General features: G+C 46.2%; 1 protein-coding gene across 5 annotated transcripts in view; it reads left to right on the plus strand.

Annotated features, from left to right (window-relative positions):
* The window catches only part of WARS2 (tryptophanyl tRNA synthetase 2, mitochondrial), a 61,946-nt gene that overhangs the window by 38,207 nt on the left and 1,567 nt on the right, over positions 1 to 22,172 (plus strand). The window lies entirely within an intron of this gene.

A 22,172-nucleotide genomic window follows, 5' to 3' on the forward strand; every position in this document is an offset into this window, starting at 1 on the left:
GTGATAAATATAACAAGTTAGAGATGTATAGAGGCTCAAATACCCCAGAGGAGTTTGTGAAACGACTAGAAAAAGACTGTGTTCGATTAACCAAGATAATGAGAGAAACCAATAAACCAATGTCCTTAACAAGTAAAGAAAAAAGGGAATTTATAAAAAACAATGTCTGTCATATTTGTGAGGAGAAAATTGGTAAAGGTCTAAAGGTTAGAGACCATTGTCATCTCACTGGTAAATATAGAGGTCCGGCTCATCAAAGTTGTAATATTAATTATCAACTCCCCTCTTTCATTCCTGTCTTTCTTCATAACAACGCTCATTATGATACACATCTATTTTTCAAGGAACTCTCAAAGACTTCTGGAAGTATCTCAGCAATTCCAAACACGGATCAGAAATACATTTCATTCACAAAAACAATTCACACATCTCCTATTACTCATATCAGATTTCTTGATACATTTAAATTCATGGCAAGTCCATTGGCTAACTTGGTTCAAAATCTAAAAGAGTTTCCATGTCTTTCAGAGTATTTTTTAGATAAAGATTTTCTAACACAAAAGGGAATTTACCCCTATGACTATATGGACTCATTTGAGAGATTCAATGAAACACAACTTCCTTTAAAAGAAAATTTCTATAACAAATTAAATAATAGTCATATATCTGATAAAGATTATGTACACGCACAAAATGTTTGGAAAAAATATAACATTAAGAATCTTGGTGAGTATCACGATTTGTACCTCAAAACTGATGTGCTTTTGTTGGCCGATGTATTTGAAGCCTTTAGATCTGTTTGTCGCACTGGATATGGATTGGATCCTGCTCACTACTACACAGCACCTGGATTGGCCTGGAGTGCGATGTTGAAAATGACAAAACAAGATTTGGATTTGATAACCGATGTTGATATGCTTTTGATGATTGAAAAGGCAAAAAGAGGTGGAATTTCACAAGTCTGCTCGAGTAGATACGCAAAAGCAAATAACAAATATCTTCCAAATTATGATCCAACGAAAGAGAGTTCTTACTTGATGTACTATGACGCGAACAACCTGTATGGCTGGGCAATGTCTCAGGCTCTTCCTTATGGAAAACTTAGATGGGTAAAGGAAAAAGACTACAAAAACGTTTTACAAGATGTATGTATCTCTACACAAAAAGAATTGGATGAAGAAAAAGTTGGTTATTATTTTGAAATTGATTTAAAATATCCAGAGGAACTCCATAACCTACACAAAGATCTCCCATTTGCTTGTGAGAAAGAAAGTCCAAAGAAAGAATGGTTGAGTGATTATCAACGATCGTTTGATATAGGTGAATCAACAGAAAAATTACTTACTACATTATATAACAAGAAAAATTATGTTCTACACCAAAGAAATTTGCGACAATATTTATCAAAAGGTCTAAGAGTAGAGAAGATCCATAGGGTTCTAAAGTTCAATCAAAGTCATTGGTTAAAGGGGTACATTGATTTTAATACACAAAGAAGAACAGAGTCAAAAACAGATTTTGAGAAAGACTTTTATAAATTGATGAATAATGCGGTCTTTGGTAAGACTATGGAGAATGTGAGGAAAAGACAAAATATCAGACTATCAACATCTTGGGAACAAGCATCAAAATTAATTAATAGACCGAGTTTTACTCGAGCTGAGGTCTTTACTGAGAACTTTTGTGCGATCCATTTGATTAAAGAGAGTATTGAAATGAACAAACCTATTTATATTGGAACAACAATTCTTGATTTATCAAAGTCATTAATGTATGATTACTTTTATAATAACTTGAGGAAGAAATATCAAAATGATGTTAATCTACTTTATATGGATACAGATAGTTTTATTTTGAAAATTAATACCAACGATGTTTATTCAGACATGAAAAGAGACATTAATATCTATGACACGAGTAATTACAGTCCAGAGAGTGAGTTGTTCTCTTCTAAAAATAAAAAGGTGATTGGAAAGTTCAAGGATGAATTAGGAGGAAATGTTATGAGTGAATTTGTGGGATTGAGGTCTAAGGCTTATGCTTATAAATACATTGTGAATAACGTCGAAAAGACTGATAAGAAGTTAAAAGGTGTAAAGAAAAATGTTATTAAAGAAACAATAAACTTTAAGGATTATTATAACTGTTTAACAACAAAGAAAGAAGAGTTTAGAAAGATTAATGGAATAAGAAGTTATAAACATAAATTATATTCAGAAGAGATGAATAAGAAAGCATTGGGGGCTTTTGATGATAAGAGGTTTATTTTAGAAAATGGAATTGATAGTCTCCCTTATGGTTATATAAGTATATAAGTGATAAGTTAAAAAGGGGGTTAGGGATTTTAACGGGCTACCGCCGCCTTTTTACTATTATATAAATGATAGAACCAAGTACCAACCAGACTAAAGAGTGGAGGTGTAATCAACCTTGGTATATAAATGGTAAACATAACGAATGTGAAAAATATCAAATAGGTATAATTGAAAAGACAACTGGTAAAACAATTTACAAAACAAATAAGAGAATTAATTTAAATACCGGTGAATTGGGTAAAAAAGATGGAAATATTTTTGAGTGGACGGAAAACTTTGATGGTTGTCAGGAAAATATATACTTTAATTTAAAAATGGTATGTGGCACTGGAGGCGCTCAAACAAGAACATTGAGGGAGGTTTACCATTTTATCTTAGCTCAGTTAAAATATCTTAATAAAGAACCAAACTCAAACATATTTTTTGTTAATGTATTAGACGGTGAGGAGAGTTGTAGGAGAATTAAATTATTTCCCACACATAAACAAATATTTGTAGGGTCGTTGTTTGAGTGGGTCAAAGATGATTCACCAGATGATATTAAGAGTAAAAGGTTAAAAGGTCCATAAGGTCAGAAGGATCACAGGTTCACACAGAAGGACCATTGTTTAAGTGGTCTAATGAATAAGGATAACATGTCAAAAGGTTAGAAGGTTCGTAAAGAACAGGGTGAGAGAAATAGAGGTGTTTAGGGTCAATATGGAAGTGAATGGGTCAAAGATTAATCTGCCAGATGATATGTAGAAGAAGGATGATAGGTCTATAAGAGAAAACAAATATTTGTAGTGTTTGAGTGGTCTAATGAACAACATTAAGGATAGGTACTACAGACAAAAGGTTCATAAAGATGAGGGTGGGAGAAATAGAGGTGTTTATGATTTTTGAAAAAGACAAGGGGGTAAATGACATTAGATAGGGATTTCCCATGTTAAACGGAGGTGTCCCAGAAGCAACATTATTACACTACTAACACCACATTAATTCAATCCAACAGTTTATCAAATTAAATTAATTGGGTGAAACGCGGGGTGTGGAAAAAGGAATGAAAGCAGTCGGTGTACAATGGTCGCAGGTGTTTAACGAATACGCCGTTTGAAGATCGGGAACAACAAATCAGGTAAAACAAAGGACGAAGAAGAACGATCATCTTATAGAATACACATGGTATACGAACATCTATCATAAGCATAAGCCCGAGTGTCGTGAAAGGCTATGAAGGTCCCGCTCGACGTCCTTAGAAACTCATCCGTGCTGCGACGAGTCTTCGCATGGTGCCAAGCGAGCCTCCATTGAGGCGATTCCGGGCAGCGGAGTTCGCCGGCCTCGTTGAGTAGCCACATGTAGGCGGGATTTCGACGGCCGCGATCAGAATCGCCGGCCTCACAGAGTAGGGCCTGCGAGAGGAATCGCATGCGAAGGGGTCCATCCAGCGAAGATGCGGCGCGCGCAACTGGCGCGTCGTGCATAGTAGGGATTCCATCCAGCGATGGTGCGGCGCGTGATTCGCGCGTAAGAGGGGTTCCGACGAGCAGCGATAGGAATCGCCGGCGTCGCAGAGAGTGCCCGCGATGGGTGCCACGTGTGGCTTCGCGTAGGAGGTGATTCCGAGCAGCGATCGGAATTAGAATGGAATCGCGGGCCTCCCAGAGTATTAGCACGCGATGGGTGCAGTGCACGACGATTCGCGTGGAGGAGGTGATTCCACCGAGCAGCCGGAGTGAGCCGGCCGTGTGAGGCAAGGCGTGATTCCGACGAGCAGTGCGCGATTCGCGCGGAGGAGATGGTTCCACCGAGTAGCGAGTGGTCGGAGTGAGCCGGTCGTGAGAGGCACGGCGTGATTCCGACGAGCAGTGAGCGATTCGCGCGGAGGAGATGGTTCCACCGAGTAGCGAGTGGTCGGAGTGAGCCGGTCGTGAGAGGCACGGCGTGATTCCGACGAGCAGTGCGCGATTCGCGCGGAGGAGATGGTTCCACCGAGAAGCGAGTGGTCAGGGTGAGCCGGCCGTGTGAGGCGTGGCGTGATCCCGACGAGCAGTGCGCGATTCGCGCGGAGGAGATGATTCCACTGAGCAGCGAGTGGTCGGAGTGTGCCGGCCCGCGGGGAGGAGGCGATTCCACCGAGCAGCGAGTGGTCGGAGTGTGCCGGCCGTGTGGAGGCATGGCCGACATGGGAGTCGTGATCACTCGCGTGGGAATCTCATCTCGGGCCGAGGCACGCAAATCTAGGATGATTCTCTCGGACGGAGCCGTTAGCGTTTCGAGCAACCGAGGCTAGATTCGTACCTTCGGCTCCAAGCGGGTCCGTTGTTCCGACGGGGTTGCGGCCCAGGACATTTCCCAGTGGCCTCCTTCAGCAGGCGCCTTGCCGGAGTCCGTCATGCCTGCTCCGGCGTTCGGGCCTCAGGAGGGCAGTTTGCGTTTTGACGACGCGGTCCCGCAAAAGGCTTGCGAGGTCCCCATCGCATCCGGCCCTTTTGAGGCAGACCGGTGGCGAGAGTAGTCGGAGCTCCGTAGCTGGAGCTAGCTCGACGGGTCCTCCGCTGGGCATTCTTCTCCGAGGCGAGCATTGCAGGAGCGTGGGCATTATCTTGATTCCGAGCGATGTCAGGAGAGGAATTTCGATTAAGTGTTGTAAAATCAAGATACAACATCGACCCAAAAGGTAGGTTTAATCGAAATTCGTTCTCAACAGCATCTAGAGAGAAACCAATAAACATTGTGTTAATATTACAGGTGAATACAGGTGCGTACAGGTGGTATAATCATAAATGAGCTTATGATATATATAGCAGAATCGTTACCTTTCTATGGAAGCCCAGAGGAGCTATAGAGTTACATGGTATTAATGGATGTACATCTCCTGTCTGCGCTGAAAGGCAGTCTCTTATATATAAGAGCCGCGAAGGTGTCGCGTAGCGGCCATGAGGAGAATAACATCAGTGTCGTAACTTGGATGACGATTTCATCACAACCCCCATGTCACCTACCCTACCCTTGCCCTTCCCCGTATTTACACCATTTACAAATTACAAATCCGTCGCTATGTCCCGTCCCCCATATCTCCCCTAATACCAAATTCATCATCAATCCCTCCTAAGGAGGAAAAGATGGAATAACCACAATGTCAACCCCACGTCATGATGCGTCTTCCATTCCAAACATTTGCACAACCTGGCGTGGAGTCCTATCACCTTAGTGAGTGGGATGCAGATGGTGCGAAGAGACTTTCATCCAATCTATCCTTCTAATTGACCTTAACACAGTTACACTACCCGGGGTCTTACCCTGCCAATCCATTGGCCATCTTACACGATGCGGTCCAAGAAACCAATTCCCATTGAACATACTGTGGCGCTCTCCAATTTGGGGTCTCACTCCCCCGAATTTTCAATTCTGTGCCCTCGCACAATTTCAGGGCTGGGTCGTGTGGCTCACCAGCAGGTCCGCTCACCTCCGCCACTGAACGTCGCCACCCGAGCTTACCTGCTCCTCACCCTTACCTGGGGAAGGCCCTCCCTTGCACTTACCCCACTAATGCCCCCTCTGGCATCGGGCGACCCGGGTCCTCTCTCAGGATCCACGGGCCCCATTGAACTCTACCTGGCTCCCAGAGCCTACCTGCGGCCTCACCTGGCCGACAGACTACCAGTGGCGGAGGGCCCAACCAACCACACTCACTAACAGGCCACACGCCCAGCCATTCCATACACTTATGCACCAAACAAAACACTTCCGTACAACTACCCGCACCACAGATGTCAATATCCAACCACAATTTACCTACTCCCTCTACCTACTTTTAAACTACCCTCCCCGGCTACTCGTGAAGGGGTCCATCCTTCTCCCATCCACTCCTTCGCACCATACACTCCACTCCACATATTCCACACTACTCACTCCACACCATTCATTCCAGACCATTTATTCCAGACCATCTATTCCATATCACCAAGCTCTCTTGCACACTCTTGTGCTCTCACCATTCATCCACTTGCACCCTATGCAAGGCAATTACTCAATACCTTACACTTTTTTTTTTTGTATACTGAATCGAGGCTCGTGAAAGAGCTGACATTTACTTCACAAACAAATCAACCAGACAAACAAAATATATAAAAAGAGGGAGCGGAAGACAAGATGGGGAGAAAAGGGGAAGCACACAAACACTTGAGAGCACACAACATTAGAGAGCAGGGAGATGTGTGGGAGGGAGAGGGCTTGGGGGGAGGAGGCGTGGGAAGGGGGGGGGGGTGGGTGGGAGAAGTATAAAACACAAGGACACCAAGGACTTCCAGGACAGAAGTTGGTATTTCAAAAAAGTGGAATTGGGGTGAAATTAGCGGGGGTAGAAAAGATCAAGGTTTTGGATAGGGGAAGATAAGAGATGGTGGTGAACAGCTGTTTTAAAGACCTGGAGGGTGGAGTGGGATTGAAGAGAGTGAGGGAGTTTGTTCCAGAGGCGGGAGTAAAGAGGAATGAAGGAGTGAAGGTGAGCAGAGAGTCTTGATTTTGGCAGTTTAACCATAAGAGGGTTGCAGGCAGATCTTGTGCGACCTGTAGGAATATTTGCGGGCAGAGCCCAGAGAGAGCTAGGGGGGCAACGCCAGAGAGGAGTCGGTAGAAGACAGAAAGACCACCAACCTGCCTGCGGTGAGTGAGTGAGAGGCCCTTGGATTTAGCTTCATCGCGGGAGATTCCAATGATTCTGAATGCTTTGGTTTCAACAGCGTGAATAGTATCCCTAACTTAAGGTTCATCTGTGAAAAAATTTAAAAGAAGCTAATTTCAACTGATTTGGGTAGGTATGGGTATGGACAACTACCAAAAAAAAGTAAGGAGGGATAGGGGTTGGGGAAACCTTTTTATTAGAGGTCAAAGGTCATTGACCTCTGCCTAAATCATATAAAATTGTATTTCAGCAACAAAATATGGTATATAGATGATCTTGGTGTCAAAATGCACAGGATTACGAAAGAAGATGACATAGAATAATGACTGACCCATGGAACCAATTACTGACCTCCGAAAATGAGGTCAAAGGTCAAAAATAGACGTCTTATCACCAAAATATCATATCAAATATCATATTGGTAACAGTAACAGAATTATACCAAGATACAAACTAAATATGAAATGGATTCTTCACCACCAAAATACGAGGTTAATGGTCAAAATAAGCAGGGGGGGGGGGGTAAAGTTCATTAGTGTCAAATAGTTTGTGTATGTAAAGTATATGTGAATTTATAATCAACAATTTGCAGAATACTACTCACAACTTAGAACTTACAGTATCTATCGGCAACAACAAATTAATAATACTCAGTCTGTTTCCTCTTAATCGCTACCAATTTCTTCTTCTGCATCTATGCCATCTGTTCCATTGTCGCAATGCCCACAGCACACTCCACATGCAGATACACATGACATGCGAGCTTTCATGCAGCTGCATCTCATTGTTTGACATTGCCTCTCCCCTTCCTTGCAGTTGCAACAAATTACTTTCAGAAGGTTGTCTGGCGCGATACCAACAGATAGCATTTTTGGTCTGAGTTTTCTGTTGGAATCTAACTTCCATCCTCTTCCTTTGGGATCAAGAATAGAGGTGTCACGATGCTTCCATACCACAACTTGAAGATGGACACGAAGGGAATGTTGAGCTGTTGCATCTTCCGTTGGTGGTAGGCGGTCAGGATCGATTTTGCCCTTGGCTGCTTGCTTCTTGAACTTCATGTAGCGAGACTTTTCTAGGGGAGTATCCCCACAGCCATATGTGATCTGCATGGCTTTTAATCCAGCTGTTCGAAATATGGAGTCGGTTGAAGTGGGACTTGTGAATGCAGTAATGACACTGGCAGGAAATCTGCATTTGTAGAGAGCACATTTGGTATGTCCATGAATGTATGAAACAGTGTCGTTTCCAGACCAGCCATACTTGAAGAGGAACTCTTCTTTGTCTCCGATGTGTATGCTAGAGATGTCGTAAAGACCACCAAAATCTGCTTGTAAATAGAAATTAGTACAGTGGATAGGCCTATGATAGCAGAGCAATATCAAAATATCAGTGTCCTGGGCTGAATCGCTGGTCAATCGCTGAATTAACGCCAGGGGGGTTGACTCAGCCTGTCATCCTTCCGAGGTCGGCAAATTGAGTACCAGTTCACTGGTAATTCCCTGTTTGTCGTTAAAGGCGGCAAAAAGGGTTGGCGTCAGGAAGGGCATCCGGCCGTAAAACATTGCTTCAAAAAGGGGACCGAAAAACAACAACAACCACAGTTCCCGAAAAAGGCCAACCCCCGCTTGCGGGGAAAAATGGCCTCTAAAGGTGGTTTTTTTTTTTTTTAGTGTCCTGGGCGACAACAACAACTGGGGATTTAACACTTGCGACCAAGTCCATTGCAGACCGAACAATCAGCGTGTCACCATCATCTTTTGCTTGGCGTACAGTGATATTGTGGCTTGCCATCTCTGCAGATATCATCATGATTAAGGCTCCTTTGTTCTTCTCATTTTCCAGGAAAACCTCTCTGTCACATGATATAGTCAATTCCGGTGTGACCCTTATGTCCGGAGAAACCTTCTTCCCAGCCATCCGCCGCATATGTTCATGGTCTTTCGTTGACGATTCCTCCCCGTAGCCATCAAACACTACAGTAGCATCCTTGAATTTGTTGTCAACATATCTGACATATGTATCAACTATAGTCTTGATGGTTGCACCGCTGGACCACTTTACCTGATGAAGTAGCCACCCTCCATCAACAACATGCATCTTGCTGTTTATGTCCACGTCAAGTATTGTAGCTGTTTCCTTGAGCATCTTGCCAAATTCATGCTTTTTGGGTTTTCTCATCATGCGATCCATTGTGAAGAGAGATGTTGGGACCGGGGTCAGCTCAAATTTGAACATGTGTTCGATCCCTTCATCTCTCTCTGCCATGAAAATCAGTCTATTGAAAAGAAGGGTCTTTTCGATGTAGATCCTCTTGTCGCCTACCTTTACTTTCTTCTGAAGTTCAGCCAGATTTTTGCATTTCTTTGCTGTCTTCATGCTCTTAACCGGTGACTCATTATCAAGATCCTTTTGCATTTCATGGCCTATCCTCACTGCATCATCACAGTTGACAATTGACTTGTCGGTAGTTATTACTCCACTAGACAGCAAAGTAATGGTGTTGGGGTCTTTTACCTGAAATGAAAAATGAAATATTATTTTACATAGCTAAGATGATAAGTAAATGTTCCACAAATAGTAACTGAAATGTGGAATGATTTCTGTGCTACTATCAGTAAATGAAACAGATCTATACTAACCTCTATGAAGGGGTTATGAGTTGAAAACCATGCAGAAATCAACTTGACGTGCTGGCTGTCTTTCTCTAGACGCTTTGCCCCAAGGTCTGTGTGGGTCCTCTTACTCCGCTTTCCACCAATCATTTCTTCCATCAGGTCCCCCAGAAGCTTGAGATGTGAAAACGTACCAGCCCATACTTTCACAGAGCTCTCGTTGCGCATTCTTCCTCTTGTTAAGCCTCCATTTGACTTGGCTTTCCGCATGAGTGTCTCTTCGATTGTCTGGTCAGAAAATTGTCCAGAAAATTGCTCATCGCTGTAGCGTGTTGTGTGATTCCCCTTGTAGCATTTATTATGATAGACAGCCTCTTCCGCTACAAGATCTGCCATTCCTTCCAAGCGTCCTTTCACAGCCATTCCAAGACTATCTTTTCTTTCACTTGCGATTCTCAGAAGTGATTTCTTTAGCGTCATAGTTGATGCTCGATGTATGGTCTGCTGTCTATCATGATGTCTTTCATCAAAATGGATGTCCTCATTGCATATGAAACATCTTTCACTGTACGGAAATCGAGTAGAACCCTGGCCTGAAAACATTACATGAAAACATGGACAAAGTTAGTTGCCATCCCATGTAAATCACCATACTAACTTCAAACATTCAAAATTCAAACAAAATAACATAAAACAGGTATGGGCTTGGAATCTTAATGAAATTTACATGAATCAAGTAAAGAATTACTTTATCTTACCATCAACTTTGTCATCATTTACTGCTTGAGACACCTTTTGTCGCTTTGGTCTTGGCGCATGCTCTTGCTCCTCAACATCTGGCTCCTTTTGCATGAAAAGGGTTCGGCATCTATGATGGACTGTCATAGGAGTGTTGCTACTCCATTTTTGTTCCAATCGCTCCAATAATGAAGAGTTGTTGATAAGTCTACACTGCTCTATTAGATTCTCATATCCCTTTCTGTACAACCTCTGTAGCTTTCCTGCTTCTGAAAAGTCCTCACTACATATTTCACATATATCCATCCTGGTAATTTTGTTATTTTACAGTATTGTTCCAAAGGCCTCAGGGAACTTTTGGGACATCTCACTGCACTGGGGTAGTCAAGGTACATGTAGGCTAGCTAGGTTTTCTCAGTAATCACTCCTGAAACAAAGACAAAACAAAGACTTCATTCATGCAATATATAGTGTTTTAGTCTAGGGTCAATGACATTTGATCCCAAGAAAGGTAATTTCCCCCTCCCCCTCTGCTCTTGGAATAAATAATAACCCCCATATCCACCACGTAAGTTGAAATTAACCTCTTCGGTTTTTTTTTTGCTCATTTTTATATAATATGGTAATTTTCCTGTTATAAATATGACATTTTAGTGATAAAACAGCTTTTTTGACCTTTGACCTCATTTTCAGAGGTCAGGATTTGGTCCCAAGGGTCAATAATTATCTTATGTCATCTTCTTTCGTAATCCTGTGCATTTTGACACCAAGATCATCTATATACCATATTTTGTTGCTGAAATACAATTTTATATGATTTAGGCAGAGGTCAATGAACTTTGACCTCTAATAAAAAAGTTTCCCCAACCCCTATCCCTCCATACTTTTTTTTGGATGTTGTCCATACCCATACCCACCAAAATCAGTTGAAACTAGCTTCTTTTAAATTTTTTCACAGATTGGCTAATATATGGCTAATTTAGGGTTACTAGAAGACGAGCTAGGTGTGAGGCAGGAGTGTGAGGCAGGAGCACCAGCCTTGTACACATTACTCTGCTCATACAGTTTCACACACACACATCTCTCTCGAGCATTGCCTCGCAATTCCTCATTTCATCCGCAACCTCCTGCTCACACACACAGCATCATTTAAACTATCTACTCCCTTCTAAAACTCGTGCTTCCCCGTCATCCCTTATACTAAGCACTTCCCAAGTCATTATCAACCACCTAATCTGACTACGTCCCCACGACCTGTACAAAAGTCACTACTTAACTCTCAAGTCACGTATGGTCATCTTTCTAAATTCCTAACATTATCCTAACCCTCCCGGGCTAGTTTTCACTGCCACCCCATAAACCTATAGATCCTCTGCCCAAATAGTGGAGGTGAAGGATGGTAGAGCCACCATCCCTCTACACCGTATACCATGTACCATCACTATCGCCATCACATTCCACGACACTTGAGCCTCTCGTGCGGGAATACATTTTTCACAGCTCGGCTTTGAAAAGCCGGCTACGCGTGCGGATGGTCAGTCTCCTGCAGGTTGGGTCCATCCGGCATTCGGATTCAGGGGAGGAGGTTTTGTCGGGCCAAGACTCCAGGCACCATCCCTATGCAGGGCCTTTCGCTCCCATGTGCGGTTGCCCAGCCTTCCCCGGCCGGAGCGCCGCCACCGCAAGGCCGGAGCTCCGAACCCTCCTACCTCCCCTCGAACCGGGCCGGTCGCCTTGCCTGGCAAAACGCGGCACCGACCGTGCAGGGCGGAGCCCAGCCCGAATCGTGCACGGCGCTCCGGAGCGACGCGGAACCGATCCTTGCCGGCCCCCGCAGCACACAAAGAACACCGCGCCCCGAGAGCTCGCGTCGGCTAATCGTCGGCCGAAGCGCTGCCCCGGTTAACGTCGATGCTTCCCTCGCATGCTCACACCACGCGTTCCTTTTCTCTCTCGCAAAACCCGGCGCTCCAACGCCTCTCATCCATCTCACGCATTCGATCACCGCACGCTCTCGTGCACACCACCCAGGCACACTCATCTCGCTCACAGACTTCGTTACCCACTTGACCACCGCACACCTCCTCGCACACCTTGGCACACACTCCTCGGTTACATCCTCTGTAACACTCACCACGGGTGTGCACTCTCTCGGTACACACCCACTCAGTGCACACCTACCCATGGGTGTGCACTCTTTTGCACACCCAATAACACGCTCTGGTGTGCTCTCTCACACACTCGCCACAATCACCTCAGGTGTGCATCCTCGCACACGCTCCTCATCCATCTCACTCTCCGTGTCACTCTCACCCTCACACATGCACTCCGATGTGCATCTATTCTCACTCTCTGTGTCGCACTTCTCACTCTCACTCCCATACTCTGTTACACACTCACTCTCCGGCGCGCACCTTTTCCTCACACGCGCGCCATTTCCACTCACGCAGCGCACCACGGACCTCCTACGATCGCCGGGGTTACGATCGGGTGACACCGTCACAATTTCGGTCTTCGAGGCCGGCCGATAGGCACAGTGTGACCGGAAGGGACGAGGTTCTCCTGACCACGTGGCCCTTGACTTGGTTTGTCCGCACAATGTGGGCGCTTTCAGGATGAACTTTAGCCGGGGAGCGTTTGGGCGCCCCGGTCTGATACTGCCGCCCACGCGCAGAACAACTTGTGAGTGCACGTGGGTCCCGGCGGTCCCACTGGCCTAGCGCTACCATGTTTAGACAGCGAACTCCGTCCCCGGGCACCACGTCTGACCCTCTTATTCAGGGAGCATGGCGACGTGGGCACGGTAGGACACCCGCGGAGCCCCGGCGGACCAGGGACGCGCGAGCCTACGCGTTAGCGTGCTACGGCGGAATCAACGGCTTCGGCTACGGCCGGGCCGATATTCGGCCCGGTCGCCCGGAAATGAACTGGTTCGACGCCCGCGCTAGAGAGGTCGCGGGCGACTGAGATGTATTAACAAATAATTAATTAATTTGAGACGTCCGATTTCTAGTGTTTGGAAATTTGGAAGAGCTTGACCCTAGCCTTTCCCTTGCGAGGGCAAGGAGGAACTTAACACTTGACACTTAAGCTTAGTTTGAAGTACACCCTGCCAGCGCTCCCGGTGGGACGGCAGGGCAACCAGAAGGGACGAGGTTCTCCTGACCACGTGGCCCTCGATCTGGGAAGCGAGAGGCGTTCCATTAGTGGACGCGCCCCTCACGCCCGACTTTTGGGCGGCCCCGGCAGGCCGTTTGTTTTGACGTTCCGTGACAGGCCCCGCACCCCCACCTCCGGGCCGACCGGGCGACCGGAATGAATCCCGGTGTCCCGATCCGAACCTTCAGAGCGGGCCGGCTGGGGAGTGCCAAGCACCCCGTACCTGCACTTTCCGTCCCTGCGGTCCCCAATACCGGAACCACCCGAATACCACTTTATTCGACAAAATGAGGTGCGGCCTACAGCCTTAGAAAACCAACCCTATATAAGTCAATACCTCCAACGACACAGGCGCGCATTCGTGCCGTGTGACGTGGTGACGTCATCGCGCTTTCACCTTAAAAGACTTATTTGATATAAGTTAACATCTTGATATAAGCCTTAGAAAACCAACCCTATAGAAGTCAAATGGTCCAATAAAGGGTGATGGGAGGGTGATGGGAGCGTGATGGCAGGGTGATGGGAGGGTGATGGCAGGGTGATGGGGGAGGGTGATGGGGCCTCCCTATAGAAGTCAGTACCTCCAACGACACAGGCGCGCATTCGTGCCGCGTGACGTGGTGACGTCATCACACTTTCACCTCAAAAGACCCATTTGATATAAGTTAATATTCTGATATAAGCCTTAGAAAACCAACCCTATATAAGTCAATACCTCCAACGATACAGGTGCGCATTCGTGCCGCGTGACGTGGTGACGTCATCGCGCTTTCACCTCAAAAGATTTATTTGATATAAGTTAATATTTTGAATAACTCGGTCAATATCAGTCCAAATTTCGCCAAATAAAGGTTCCCGTTATCCACAGATACCCCTGTATCCTCCTAGAGGCGAAGTCAGGATGAATTTCGCAAAAAATAAAGTCCTTCGGCAACGAAAATTTAACATGGGGCTTTCCAATGTAACTTTACCCCGAGGTAATTCCACCAAAAATCCCCGAAATTTCGCGGGTCCCGTTCTATTGAGTGTTAAGCTAATCTAGCGACTGCAAAATCTGAAAACAGAATTAAGATCCGAGTCCCCGTTCACTCTCGAGGGCCTCCAAGAGCAAATCGCATATATTCCTAATGAAAAAAAAAAAAAAAAAAAAAAAAACCCCGGAGTTCCTAAATCCCAAATCCCATGCCATCTGATGTCAATCCATATATCTATACCTCACTACGAACGTTATGCATCTAATGATACGCATTAAAACCATCAAAAAATATTTTATGACCACTTTATTTAACAAAATGAGGTGCGGCCTAGCATCTAGTCGAGACCAAGTCACCCAGGCCGACCACCCATTCCGACCCCAAATTCCTCATCGACGATAACTAAACAATATATTATATGAATCGCACCGTACATACCTCCTTCTAGATCTTGTTCTTGTCTTGATATACTCACTCAGCTCACCCTATCACGACTGAGTCCTCTCAGCTCTTACAAATGGCGTCCGCTCCGCCTCGTGTCCAGTCCAACTCTGAGCTCTTCTTCTTCGAAAGACCTTCGACACTCATGGCGGGGGCGTGATGACGTCACTGCGCTTCAGTCTTAGAAAACTAAGGGCGTGATGACATCACTGCGCTTCAGTCTTAGAAAACTAATTTTTATATAAGTTAATATTTTCAATAACTCCTAGAGGCGAAGTCGGGATGAATTTCGTAATAAAAATAAAGTCCTTCGGCGACGGAAATTTAACCCGGCGTTTTCCTATGTAACTTTACCCTGAGGTAATTTTACCAAAAATCCCCGAAATTTCACGGGTCCAGCCCTATTGAGTGCCTGCGGCCACTCAAGTCCCCCCACAGAGTCGGGCTAGAGTCAAGCTCAAAAGGGTTTTCTTTCCCCACTGATTCCGCCAAGCCCGTTCCCTTGGCTGTGGGTTCGCTGGATAGTAGATAGGGACAGTGAGGATCTCGTTCATCCATTCATGCGCGTCACTGTTTAGATGACGGAATGAATGAGTTCATTCATTTTCGCTGCATGATTTTTCGGGTGACACCGTCACAATTTCGGTCTTCGAGGCCGGCCGATAGGCACAGTGTGACCGGAAGGGACGAGGTTCTCCTGACCACGTGGCCCTTGACTTGGTTTGTCCGCACAATGTGGGCGCTTTCAGGATGAACTTTAGCCGGGGAGCGTTTGGGCGCCCCGGTCTGATACTGCCGCCCACGCGCAGAACAACTTGTGAGTGCACGTGGGTCCCGGCGGTCCCACTGGCCTAGCGCTACCATGTTTAGACAGCGAACTCCGTCCCTGGGCACCACGTCTGACTCTCTTATTCAGGGAGCATGGCGACGTGCGCACGGTAGGACACCCGCGGAGCCCCGGCGGACCAGGGACGCGCGAGCCTACGCGTTAGCATGCTACGGCGGAATCAACGGCTTCGGCCACGGCCGAGCCGATACTCGGCCCGGTCGCCCGGAAATGAACTGGTTCGACGCCCACGCTAGAGAGGTCGCGGGTGACTGAGATGTATTAACAAATTAGTTAATTAATTTGAGATGTCCGATTTCTAGTGTTTGGAAATTTGGAAGAGCTTGCCTTTCCCTTGCGAGGGCAAGGAGGAACTTAACACTTGACACTTAAGCTTAGTTTGAAGTACACCCTGCCAGCGCTCCCGGTGGGACGGCAGGGCAACCAGAAGGGACGAGGTTCTCCTGACCACGTGGCCCTCGATCTGGGAAGCGAGAGGCGTTCCATTAGTGGACGCGCCCCTCACGCCCGACTTTTGGGCGGCCCCGGCAGGCCGTTTGTTTTGACGTTCCGTGACAGGCCCCGCACCCCCACCTCCGGGCCGACCGGGCGACCGGAATGAATCCCGGTGTCCCGATCCGAACCTTCAGAGCGGGCCGGCTGGGGAGTGCCAAGCACCCCGTACCTGCACTTTCCGTCCCTGCGGTCCCAAATACCGGAACCACCCGAATACCACTTTATTCGACAAAATGAGGTGCGGCCTACAGCCTTAGAAAACCAACCCTATATAAGTCAATACCTCCAACGACACAGGCGCGCATTCGTGCCGCGTGACGTGGTGACGTCATCGCGCTTTCACCTTAAAAGACTTATTTGATATAAGTTAATATCTTGATATAAGCCTTAGAAAACCAACCCTATAGAAGTCAAATGGTCCAATAAAGGGTGATGGGAGGGTGATGGGAGGGTGATGGCAGGGTGATGGGAGGGTGATGGCAAGGTGATGGCATTTTATTTTCACCACTTCAAATCGACCGAATTTCACCAAATAAGATACCACACTCGCTGCACTGATGTCATTTTTACGGCAAAAGTGAAAACAGATTTTAATTTGGAAATAAAACGAAAGCGTGCACAATGGAATCATTCATGCCGCGTGACGCGGTGACGTCATCGCGTTTCCACCTTAAAAGACTTATTTGATATAAGTTAATATTGTGATATAAGCCTTAGAAAACCAACCCTATAGAAGTCAATACCTCTGACGACACAGGCGCGCATTCGTGCCGCGTGACGTGGTGACGTCATCGCGCTTTCATCTTAAAAGACATTTGATATAAGTTAATATTTTGATATAAGCCTTAGAAAACCAACCCTATAGAAGTCAATACCTCCAACGACACAGGTGCGCATTCGTGCCGCGTGACGTGGTGACGTCATCGCGCTTTCATCTTAAAAGACATTTGATATAAGTTAATATTTTGATATAAGCCTTAGAAAACCAACCCTATAGAAGTCAGTACCTCCAACGACACAGGCGCGCATTCGTGCCGCGTGACGTGGTGACGTCATCACACTTTCACCTCAAAAGACCCATTTGATATAAGTTAATATTTTGATATAAGCCTCAGAAAACCAACCCTATATAAGTCAATACCTCCAACGATACAGGTGCGCATTCGTGCCGCGTGACGTGGTGACGTCATCGCGCTTTCACCTCAAAAGATTTATTTGATATAAGTTAATATTTTGAATAACTCGGTCAATACCAGTCCGAATTTCGCCAAATAAAGGTTCCCGTTATCCACAGATACCCCTGTATCCTCCTAGAGGCGAAGTCAGGATGAATTTCGCAAAAAATAAAGTCCTTCGGCAACGAAAATTTAGCATGGGGTTTTCCTATGTAAATTTACCCTGAAGTAATTTTACCGAAAATCCTGGAAATTTTGCGGTGCCAGTTTCTGTCGTGTTAAGACGTACTATCGACTGCGAAATCCGGAATCAGAATTAAAATCCGAGCCTCCGTTAGCTCTAAGGGCCCCCCAAAACAAATCGCATATATTCCTAATGAAAAAACTTCGAAGCTCCTAAATCCAGAATCTCAGACCATCCGATGTCAATCCATATATCCACACCTCGCTACGAACGTTATGCATCTAATGATAAGCATAAGAACCATCAAAAAATATTTTAAAACCACTTTATTGGACAAAATGAGGTGCGGCCTAGCATCTAGTCGAGACCAAGTCACCCAGGCCGACCACCCATTCCGACCCCAAATTCCTCATCGACGATAACTAAACAATATATTATATGACTCGCACCGTACATACCTCCTTCTAGATCTTGTTCTTGTCTTGATATACTCACTCAGACTCACCCTATCACGACTGAGTCCTCTCAGCTCTTCCAAATGGCGTCCGCTCCGCCTCGTGTCCAGTCCAACTCCGAGCTCTTCTTCTTCGAAAGACCTTCGACACTCGTGGCGGGGGCGTGATGACGTCACTGCGCTTCAGTCTTAGAAAACTAAGGGCGTGATGACGTCACTGCGCTTCAGTCTTAGAAAACTAATTTTTATATAAGTTAATATTTTCAATAACTCGTAGAGGCGAAGTCGGGATGAATTTCGTAATAAAAATAAAGTCCTTCGGCGACGGAAATTTAACCCGGCGTTTTCCTATGTAACTTTACCCTGAGGTAATTTTACCAAAAATCCCCAAAATTTCACGGGTCCAGCCCTATTGAGTGCCTGCGGCCACTCAAGTCCCCCCACAGAGTCGGGCTAGAGTCAAGCTCAAAAGGGTTTTCTTTCCCCACTGATTCCGCCAAGCCCGTTCCCTTGGCTGTGGGTTCGCTGGATAGTAGATAGGGACAGTGAGGATCTCGTTCATCCCTTCATGCGCGTCACTGTTTAGATGACGAAATGAATGAGTTCATTCATTTTCGCTGCATGATTTTTCGGGTGACACCGTCACAGTTTCCGTCACAAAACTCCTTTCGCGCCAAACACTTTCCGCAAAATATTTTAGCACCATATAGCATCTCTAAACGGTGGTTTTATAGCACCTCCTTTGCGCTCCACCACCTGCAAACTTCCCATTTGGTTAAGCACGGCATCACGATGTGAATACAGACTTTGAGCATATTCCGTTTCTCCCTCCAATTCATGCTCTACCTCTGCCGTCTCTCCAATCCCAATTTCCATTATAATTATTCCATTTTCTTTATTCAGCTCGACGACCGCTGGCGCTAATAAAATAAAATCTTTTAATTCGGCGGTCGTCAGCTCCTCTATACCCCGGGTCGTGATTTCTATACCCGTCCAGTTACCTGTGCCTTGCTCAGCCTCGCTCAACCCGTGCTCCTCGAGTCGCGCTACCCCGTCGCGTACCCCCGCAACCTTTCCGCCCGATCTGCGGTCAATGTCTCTCCCATATTTTTCTATGTGGCCACCCATTCTGTTTTCAAACCCCGTTAACCCGTCCTTCATTCTTTTCATTTGATTCTCCCGGGTGTCCATCTTGCTTTTCACCCTCGTTAACCCCTCGTTCAATTCGTGACACGTCCTCCAACTGGGCCCCTAATTTACTTTCTAACCGCCCAATTTGGTCTCCCATATAATTTCTCAACCCCCCAATTTGGTTTTCCAATCCCCCAAATTTGCTTTCCAACCCCCCAATTTGGTTTTCCAATCCCCCAATTCCTTTCAGGCTATCCTCCGTTTTGACCATAGAGGCCATCATGTGGGTCACAAATAGGCCCCAGTCTACTGGTGCCCCTGGCTCGGCTGCCGCGGCCATGTGCGATGCGCCGCCATTTTGTGCACCTGCAACCCCCACTACCGCACCTTCTTCATTTCCCTCCTCCATCTCTCCCACTTCCTCCCTGGGGTCCTGGATTGCCTCTAGCTCTTCCTCTACCACCTCATTTTCCCCCACCGGCATCCGATCACCTTGACTATCCATGGCACGATTTTAATTTTGTTTTTAATACTACATTTTGGCCGCTCGTAATTTTTACCAAATTTTTTCAGATGGTAAAAAATTTGGTTCGGGCTTCAAATCCCACTCCCAGACACCAATTGTTGTGGATTCGGGGGTCGGCGCTCCCCTTATCAAGGGGGGGGGGGTTAATCCCCTTGCCCTTTAGGCTGGCCGTCCCGAGTCCTGGGAAGCTATAACGTCCTTCCCGGCACGGCGTTAGGTAGGGTTTGCTAGGCCTATGGGTTCGCTACTACCTAAGTACTAACGCCCGCCGGAAACGAGGGAATAACTCCCGCTCGAACCACGGATATAATGGATAATGCCGAGCGGTTAGCAATCCGCGGCCCGAGCCATTAACCAAGAGACTAAACCCGATTCTAGCGGTTCCGAAATCGTGCCACAGGTACTCAATTGAAAGAAAAAACGGATGCGATCGGAATAGGGAAAAACCAAGAAAGAACAAGGTGAATTTATTTACAACCAAAAAGAAGAGGAAAGGAAAGGATGTACAGGAAGGAGAAGAAGGAGCAGGACACAGGGCCGGCTTAACTATACAGTCTTAACTTAACACCCCAGGATAAACATACACACTCACACGGGATTGTAGTGGGTAGGGTGGAAGGTCCGTGGGTAGGGTGGAAGGTCCAGGTAGATGATCCAGGCTCCAATCGACCCCCGTCCAGGCCCCCGGTTCCGCAGGCGAAACCCGGCAGGCAGCTCTGCGTATCGTTGGCGCGCGACCGGACCTTACATATGGCGGGGGGGGGGGGGGTGGGGGAGTCCTTCGCAAATGTGTGCTCCTGGATCAGTCCTTTCAATAAGTGCCTATACCCACAAGTCTGTTATCAGCCCTCTCTCGCAACGAGTCCGTTGTGCGCAGTTCTTTTGAAAGGAGTCCGTTTGCAAAGCGCGTATATCCTCCAGTCCTTCGATAACGACGGTCCCCTGCGCAGTCCCCAAGACCGTTACAATCAGCCGCCTCCACGCAGTCCGTAAAAGGGCTTGGCGCTTACGCTTATATAACGCGCTTTCAGATCACTCCGCGCGCTTCGAAACCACGCCCGCCAGCGAGCTCACCTCAGCCCTGGTTGGCTGGTAGGGGCTTACCGGCTCCGCCTTTGACGGCTGGTTGACAGGGCCACGCCTTGTCCTTGGCGCTCCGCCCCCTTCTTCCTCGAGCCGACCGCATGGTCAATGGCGGCGCCTGAGCGAGCGCTAACCAAGGCGTGTAACAGAATTTGGAGAGAGGTCGCAAAATGAACGGAATGAATTGGGACCTACACTTATTTAATTGATGCAACGCAGATTCAACTATTGGAAACACGACCTTATCTAAAACACATAATAAGGAAATAACTAAAGTTCCTATGGTGGCCTACGTGTTGCATATGGACTAACTAAGGGTGCAACCTTTAACTTTATTAAATGATGGGATATTTACAAGAGTTATTTATTTACAAGAGTGTGGGTTCTAAAACCGCAACAATATATATGAGAGAGATGTCTATGTGTTGCCATTTTTCTCAGAGTTGGTCAAACGGATCTTCAAACTATTATGGGTTCGTCAGTGAGTTCTGGGGAATGTTGTAGGCAAAATGTTTTTGAAAGTTTGAAAAAATAAAAAAGTTGCATTGTTAGCCGCGTCGCAGACGCTGCTCATAGAGTGCCCGCTGCTGTTGTTCTCGTTCTTCTTGTTCTTCTTCTTGTTCCTGTTGTTCTTGCAGAGAAGACAAAACCTCAAAGCTCCACCCATTCTGGGAACCATAGCTCCACCCATTGTGGGAGAGGCTTCATATAAACAAATAACCACCATTTTATTAACTCGCATAGCTTTGAGGCCTGTTTTGTAGGCCCGTGGTGTCTTGCTCTCTCACACAGTTTTCTTTCAAATCAAATTCGAGATATCATTTCATTTTTCACAGTCGCTAACATAGTTTTAGACTCGGTTGAAAAAAAACGTGAAGAAAATCCGATGAAAGTTGCCCTTTATAGAACGAAATGAATTCTCAAAGGCCTGTAACTTCAAGTCCATTGAGATATATATTTTTTAAATCGCGGCATGGTCAGTCATACACCGCCCGAAATAACAGACGGGAAAATGCCGAGATATATTGTTTTATTTTTAAATCGCGGCATGGTCAGTCATACACCGCCTGAAATAACAGATGGGAAAATGCCGAGATATATATATTTTGTTTAAATCGCGGCATGGTCAGTCATACACCGCCTGAAATAACAGACGGGAAAATGCCGAGATATATTAAAAATTCGTCCATTTGATGATAATTGTCACGATGAAATATTTAATTTATACGTTGTCACAATAATGTGGAGAGAGGAGATAGCTTCGTTCACGTGTCGCCACATATGGGAAATTGCCGAAATATATATTTTTTAAATCGCGGCATGGTCAGTCATACACCGCCTGAAATAACAGACGGGAAAATGCCGA

The sequence above is a fragment of the Myxine glutinosa genome, chromosome 5 (genome assembly GCF_964187855.1).
Source record: "Myxine glutinosa chromosome 5, kmMyxGlut1.1, whole genome shotgun sequence".
NCBI lineage: Eukaryota > Metazoa > Chordata > Myxini > Myxiniformes > Myxinidae > Myxine > Myxine glutinosa.